Source organism: Sparus aurata, chromosome 16 (assembly GCF_900880675.1).
Source record: "Sparus aurata chromosome 16, fSpaAur1.1, whole genome shotgun sequence".
Lineage (NCBI taxonomy): Eukaryota > Metazoa > Chordata > Actinopteri > Spariformes > Sparidae > Sparus > Sparus aurata.
In genome coordinates, this window is record NC_044202.1 from 2,277,069 (window position 1) to 2,283,855 (window position 6,787).

General features: G+C 43.8%; 1 long non-coding RNA gene across 1 annotated transcript; it reads right to left on the bottom strand.

Annotated features, from left to right (window-relative positions):
• Positions 1-2,220: 2,220 nt before the first annotated feature.
• On the bottom strand, positions 2,221-3,619 carry LOC115597490 (uncharacterized). Its single transcript, XR_003987111.1, has 3 exons — positions 3,308-3,619; positions 3,142-3,213; positions 2,221-2,655 (listed from the first exon to the last, which is right to left on the bottom strand). It is a non-coding gene; the product is annotated as an uncharacterized LOC115597490 (long non-coding RNA).
• Positions 3,620-6,787: the final 3,168 nt, after the last annotated feature.

A 6,787-nucleotide genomic window follows, 5' to 3' on the forward strand; every position in this document is an offset into this window, starting at 1 on the left:
TCACCGTCTTTTTCCTCACCCTTCAGTTTTTATTCTCGTTATTACTCCATCCAAATCTCTCTCTGTCTTCTCTTCACCATTTTTCCTCTCCTCCTCCTCTCCTCCTCTGGTCCGGGTCATGGCGGCTCACCTCCCCGGGGTGCTGGTTATGTAAGAGCTTAGCGTGCTGATGTGATGTGAGGGGAAGTGGTTAGGCGGCCGTGCTGCTCAGACCCCCACTGCTTAACACACACACACACACACACAACACACACACACACACACACACACTCCTGCAAGCAAGAGCTGCATGCGAGCTGGCATTTCAGCACGAGTTCAGCTGCTGCTCATCTTCTTATCGGTGTGATGAGGAAGCAGAACATGTGAGCAGCTCACACACGCACACACACGCACACACACACACCTGGTTTTAACACCTCGTACCATCACGATGTTAAATCATAATTACATTTTGTCAGTTATCTCACGTTGCAGCATATTTTCTTCTTCCATTTCCATGATGACACATTACGTACGTGTATTTATTCCTTTTCTGCAGCTTTCTAGATGATGTTTTTAATTTCTCCACCTGCAAAATGATGTTTACAAATTATTCTCTTCCAAGAATAATGTCCTACTGGACTTCATCTCTGTATAAACCAACTCTCTGTCTGGATTTGCTGTGTGGAGTTTAAATGATGCTTCTGGAGGAACCCCGCTGAAAACGTCCCTGAGCACCTTCCCTCGCCGGCTGCGGTGGCTTCCCCCTGCTCATTAATATTTAAAACAGGTCAAATACAGTTAAGAGACACAATAAATCACATTGATCCAGTTTGAATTCTCTCCTCTGTGTCTGCTTCTCACCTTCAGGCTGAAATCAAAGCTGTTGTTTTTAGAATAGCTAATAAACTTTGAATTTTAATCTGCTGCCGTTCGGTCGTCTTTGTCTCATCAACACACAACAAGAGATGGTTTTTAAAATCTTTACACCGTAAATTCTCCCTTGTTTCAGGTCCTTGTGTCCACTGCAGCACTCAAACCCTAAAAACCTGGCGCTGCCGGCGTCACGCGTTTCCTCCTGAGCTGCACGTTTTTCTTTTAAATCACACAAATGAGACGCACTCACATGTGTGGAAGAAGGAAGCAAATAGTGGAAACCATGACTGTGGCTGCCTGGCGACCATACGGCCTCGATCCCACTCTAATAGGCCTATTAGTCACAGAAACAGACTGTGAGTGATTATGAGCAATCAGGCTGTACAGAGAAGGACCACTAAAGGGGGGATGGGGGAGCGAGGAGGGCGAGGAGGGCGAACAGAGAGAATGGGAGACGAAGAGAAAGAAGAGGAGAGAGAGAATCAAGATGGCAGCAGGAAGAAGACGAGGCAGGAAACGTGGACGATGAGGAGGAAGAGCAGAGGGTCCCCGAGCGGCCGTTATCGCTCTGCACAAAAAAGGTTAATTAAGTCATTCAGAGAGGTAAAAAAGAAAAAGAAAAAAAAGATGGCGCTGGCTGGACGGACTCTCAGCGTCTCTCCATACATCAGACAAATCTAATGAAGGCGGGCCGGACGCTCCGATTCAGAAGGAGGACAAAGCTAATAGGCTGCTCGGCTAAAGACGCTCATTTGTCAGCATCAGCGTGGCAGAGCGGTGTAGATCCATCTCTGACATCAGCCTGTGTGTGTGTGTGTGTGGTTAAACCCCATGCAATATGGCTGCGGTCGCCATGGCTACAGGGAACGCAGCTCGGGGGTTGGTTCTCATTAAGGAGTTAATTACCTGCTGTGAAATATTTTTCACCTTTCGGCTGGCGAGGTCGTCGTCAGGAGGAGCCGACCTCACAGAGACGACAAAATAAAACGCTGTTTGTTTACTAATATTTTCAAAATAAAGCGAGACGGCGTGAACGTTAAACATCATGAGATGAAACGTGAAACAGAGATTTACGGATGCAGAATGTTTATATCCCCACGTTACATAAAGGTAGTGTCATTTATTCATGCGCTGTGTTTACAGTTACATAATTATTCATCGCAAATGTAAATATTTTAGACGTCGTTTCATATTCACCGCTTTGACACCGAGCGTCTACAAACATCTATTAATAATGCAAGTGTGCACGCATTTCATTTACCCTCTGACCTTCAGTTTACAGGAGGCTCCACAGAGATCGAACGCCGCTCACTCCACGTTTTCTAGTCAGGAAACAAACTTAATGTTCGACCCCGTTAACGAGAAAACAATATTTATACGTGTTATCGTCTGATGCATCGTCTGCCTCTGTGCCACAGAGCTCCATCGTTGTTGACACGATTAAAAACACATCAGTGCATCCTGCTGCTTCACACACTCACCACATTATTACGCCACAGAAAATAGTTTTTTATTTGTTATACAGTGCGCTGTGAACACTGCTGTGTTTTGTGACGTGCTGTGACAATTTGCAGCATGAGAGACTGTATAAATTAACGTTTATGTGAGTGTTATTTTCTTATTAAAGTAACTATTAAAAGGCTCTATGTTCCTACAGTAATCACTGCTCATGCATGAACGAGAAACAATCTGGTGTCCCTGCAGACTTCATCCAATCAGGACAGAGAACTCCATGAAGGGGCGGATCCTCCTGTTCTGTTGGAGCAGAGGAAGCTACCAGTGGAGAGGACGGATCGCTAACTGCAAACCAGACAGGAAGTTATGTTTTACATTCTGATCAACTTCACTGATTTTTGTATATATCTGCATTTTCTTCATTTGAAGGCAGCAACACTGATCCAGAACCACCTGTTTGGATCATTCCACAGGTCAACAGGTTCATCACCATCATGACTGAGCTTCAACACATCTTGCACTTCCTCTAACTAGGCTTTTTTTGTGAATGTACACGAGTCAAACCTTCGTGTAAAAGCAGAATTACGACAAAAGAGACACTTTTAAGATTTACTGCATTTTCGTTTTCGGGTCAAACTCATTGTCAATGGGAGTGCTACGGGCACTTTTACGATAGCATCAAAATCTTTGTTTTTAAAACAGTAAGAAGGCTCGACACAACATGAAACTTTGCTGGTAGCATCACCAGGGTCTCTACACATGAACACGAGCTTTGAGAACCTTGTTTGTGTACACAGAGTTTACTAAAAAGAAGCTTTTTGAACGACTCACGTTAGCAGTAGCTTGTTCCGCTCGCCGCCGTCATGCCAGTGGAGAAGTGTCGATCTCAGAATGTGACGTAACCTGGAGGACAGTTAAGGTGGCTTTTACACAGTTTCACTTTAACTGAGAGAAGAGTTTACTCTTCAGGTGAAACAACATCAGACTGAACACTGACAGCTTGAACAGGACGATAACCGTCGCAGTGGAAACCCTCGTGTAGCGTTCGCGCTCTCGTCCCCTCGCTAACAGATTGAGGTGCGTCCTCGTCTCCTCTGAGCGGTTCTCCCCTCGTCGCCGCCGCTGCTGCATCACGGTGAGGCCGTAAGTAGGCAGCAAATAATCACTGTAAACATGATCACAATAATAATGATGGTAATTGCCTCTGCTGACGCTGCCAGCAGCTCTCTGAAGCCCTGTTTGTTTTCTGATCCCTCTTCACAGGAGTCATTTTGGTCTAATGGTCCGTTTAATCTCTCCCTCTTTTCTCTCCTCCTCCTCCCTCCATCTCCGTTCCCTCCTTCTCTTTGTCTGAAATGGAGCGTGCGACGCGCTAAACGGAGATAATAGAGGCTCCGTTTTGCAGCTAAGAGGGTAATTTGCTAACTCTTTGAAAACATAATTCTCATAACGGCATAACAGAGCCGTTTGTTCCGTTGTCGCTCCATTTGTGCCGAGTCTAATTCAATAGGCCTCCGCTGTGATTCCGGCTCTTTTTAAAGGCTCGTTTTGAAGTTTAAAAAGTTCCTGAATGTGACTTCAAACGTCTGAAGACATTAACGGAGAAATCAAGATGTGTTTAAAGACGAGAACGACAAATAAATCCCTGTTTTTTTTCAATGTGACCACGAATAAACAGACTTTTACAGCTTGGAAACTGTCAGATATTAACACTTTGCGTTGGTTTAAGGTTATTTAAAAGTCACTCCGTCAACAAAAAACTACATAAAACATCTTGAAAACCAACAATATCCTCTGAAACACGATGTTTGAACCTGTAACTCTTCTGATTAGCCTCTCGTTAATAAAAAGAAAGCAGCGTGGAAGTCAAGGTGAAAGCTGCCACCTCATTATCTCCCTCAGCCACCTCGCTAATGAACATCAGGTGAGGTGGTGAAAGGTTTGTGTATTAAGATTCTGATTGGACGGCTGCTTAATTACCTGTAACGAGCGTTAATGTTTGTTTTCTGACGCTGATCACCTGCACCTGCGCCTTCACGCCACGCAGAGGCTCGTCTGAAAACTGTTGATGATGATTAACGGCTGACGTGTTTGTGGACGTTTATTAGTACGTTACGACGAGGATTAATCAACCAATCACAGAAGCAGGATCAGGATAAATCACCGTCATCAGCTGAGAGGAGAAGAAGAAGGTTTGAACTCCATTTCCTGCTTGTTTTCTTCTCCTCTCAGAATTTCCTTCCTCCTTTTACTTCTTGTTGCCTTCTTTCCTCTCCTTTCCTCTCTCCACTCCTTGTTTTTTCCTTTCCTTTCCTTTCCTTTTCCTTTCCTTTCCAGTCCTCTTGTTTCTTCCTTGATTTCTTCTCTCCTTTCCTCTTTCCTCCTTTCTCCCTTCTTTCCTTCTCTTTATTCCTCATCACTCCTTTCTTCCCCATTTCCTCCTTTCTTTCCTTTGCTTCTCCCTTGTTTCTTATCTCCTACATTCCTCTCACCACTCCTTTTTCTTTCCTTGACCTTCCATTCTTCCTTGTTTCCTCCCCTTCCCTTCCCTTCCTTTCATTTCCTGTCTTCCTTCTTTCCTCTCCTTACCTTCTTGTTTCTTCCTTTCCTTTCCTTTCCTTCCTGTCTACCTTCTTTCTTTCTCTTCATTCCTCTTCTCTCCTTTCTTCCCCATTTCCTCCTTTCTTTTCCTTTCCTTTCTCCCTTGTTTCGTATCTCCTCTACTTTTCTCTCTCCACAGCTTGTTTTTTTCCTTGCCTTTCCTTTCTTCCTTCTTTTATCCTCTATCCTCCTTTCTTCCTCTATTCCCCTCCTTTCCTTTCCTCCTTGATTCCTTCTCTCCATTCCTCTTTCCTCATTCTTTCCTCTCTTTACCTTCTTGTTTCTTCCTTTCCTTTCCTTTCTTCCTTGATTCCTTCTCTCTTTTCCTCTTTCCTTCCTTCTTCCTTCTTTCCTCTCGTTACCTTCTTTTTTCTTCCTTACCTTTGCTTTGCTTTCCTTTCCTTTCCTTTCCTTTCCCTTCTTCTCCGTACCTTCATGTTTCTTCCTTTCCTCTCCTTTCTTCCTTGATTCCTTCTCTCCATTCCTCTTTCCTCATTCTTTCCTCTCTTTACCTTCTTTTTTCTTCCTTTCCTTTGCTTTGCTTTCCTTTCCATTCCTCTCACTGCATGAAAAGTGGGATTTTCGTCAGTATGCGGCACTGTAGATTGACGTGGAATTTCAGGTTTGCGGCTGCACGCGGCAGTTTGCAGGCAACACTGAAAACTGACGTAAATTGTTGGAAATTGACGTGGGCCTTGCTTGGCAGTTGTCCCCCCATGACCCCCCTCCCCCTGATTCTAGGGGAGGCTTTAACATGTAAATGAAAATGCTGTGAGCTATACAAATGCAAATCAGGGTAGCAGGGGGAGTTTTACCCCAGGTGACCTTTTTCTAAGAGGTGTTAACTTCATTTAAGAAAATCTCTGGTATAAATAGATGAGGCTCAGTATAGCCTAATTATAGACCCTTATATTTTAGCTTGAATGGATTTATTTAATGAACGTATGCTAGATTAATTACTGTGTATGTCATTAGCAATGGCCAATGTTATGTAAAAAAGATTATTTATTCTTTTTTCTCTCTCTCTCTCTCTCTCTCTCTCTCTTTCTCCTGGGAACAAGTTAAAGATAAAACGCCAGTTGTTAAGAAGTTCAAATTTGCATGAAATATTTTGAGATAACCAAGATATTAAAAAAAGTTTTTCTATAATTTCATGGGTTCTGAATGTTTTAAAAGCAGTTGAAAAGTAATTCTTATTGCGTGTGAGAGTTCATGACCTGTAAGAGTTTTTACACTTCCGGGTTGACCGGAGCGTGAGTGACGAGGAAGAAGGAGCGGAGAGTTAACGGTGTCGAGCCGCTGACAGTGGACTGTGTGTGTCGTCAGTGTCGTGTTTTATCACTAACAGACTGTGAACTGTTGTCGGACGACGTGCTGTGAGTGTGTGAGTTGGACTCTCCATCGCAGTCGAAGTGTTTGTGTTTTATTGGACACGAAGCAAGTTCGGCTAAGCTAGCTAGCAGGAGCTAAGCTAGCGGCCCGGCCATTGTCGAGAGGAGGCCTGTGTAAGTAACTTACTGTTTTCTCCCTTGTTTAATTTTACTGTGACTTACGTTTCTTTATTCATACCAGTCTTTTTAATTGTTTTCCAGCTGCCTGTAAGACATTACGAGACAGTACGCAGGACAACAAACAACCAGATCTTGCATCGCAGGCGGAGGCTGTGAGGAGTTCAGCTCGGAGTCGATCGAGGACAAAGAGGGTAAGATTTATTAGATTAGATCCGTCTTTGGTCAATGTGATTATTATTCTATCTAATAATATATGTGTTGTATCCATGCGCAGTACTGATCGTCTTTATTGATTGTTTTTACAGCTGCTGGAAGCGAGACAGAGTGCTAGCTGAGGATGAGGTGGACCTTTGGAAGTGCGCCGC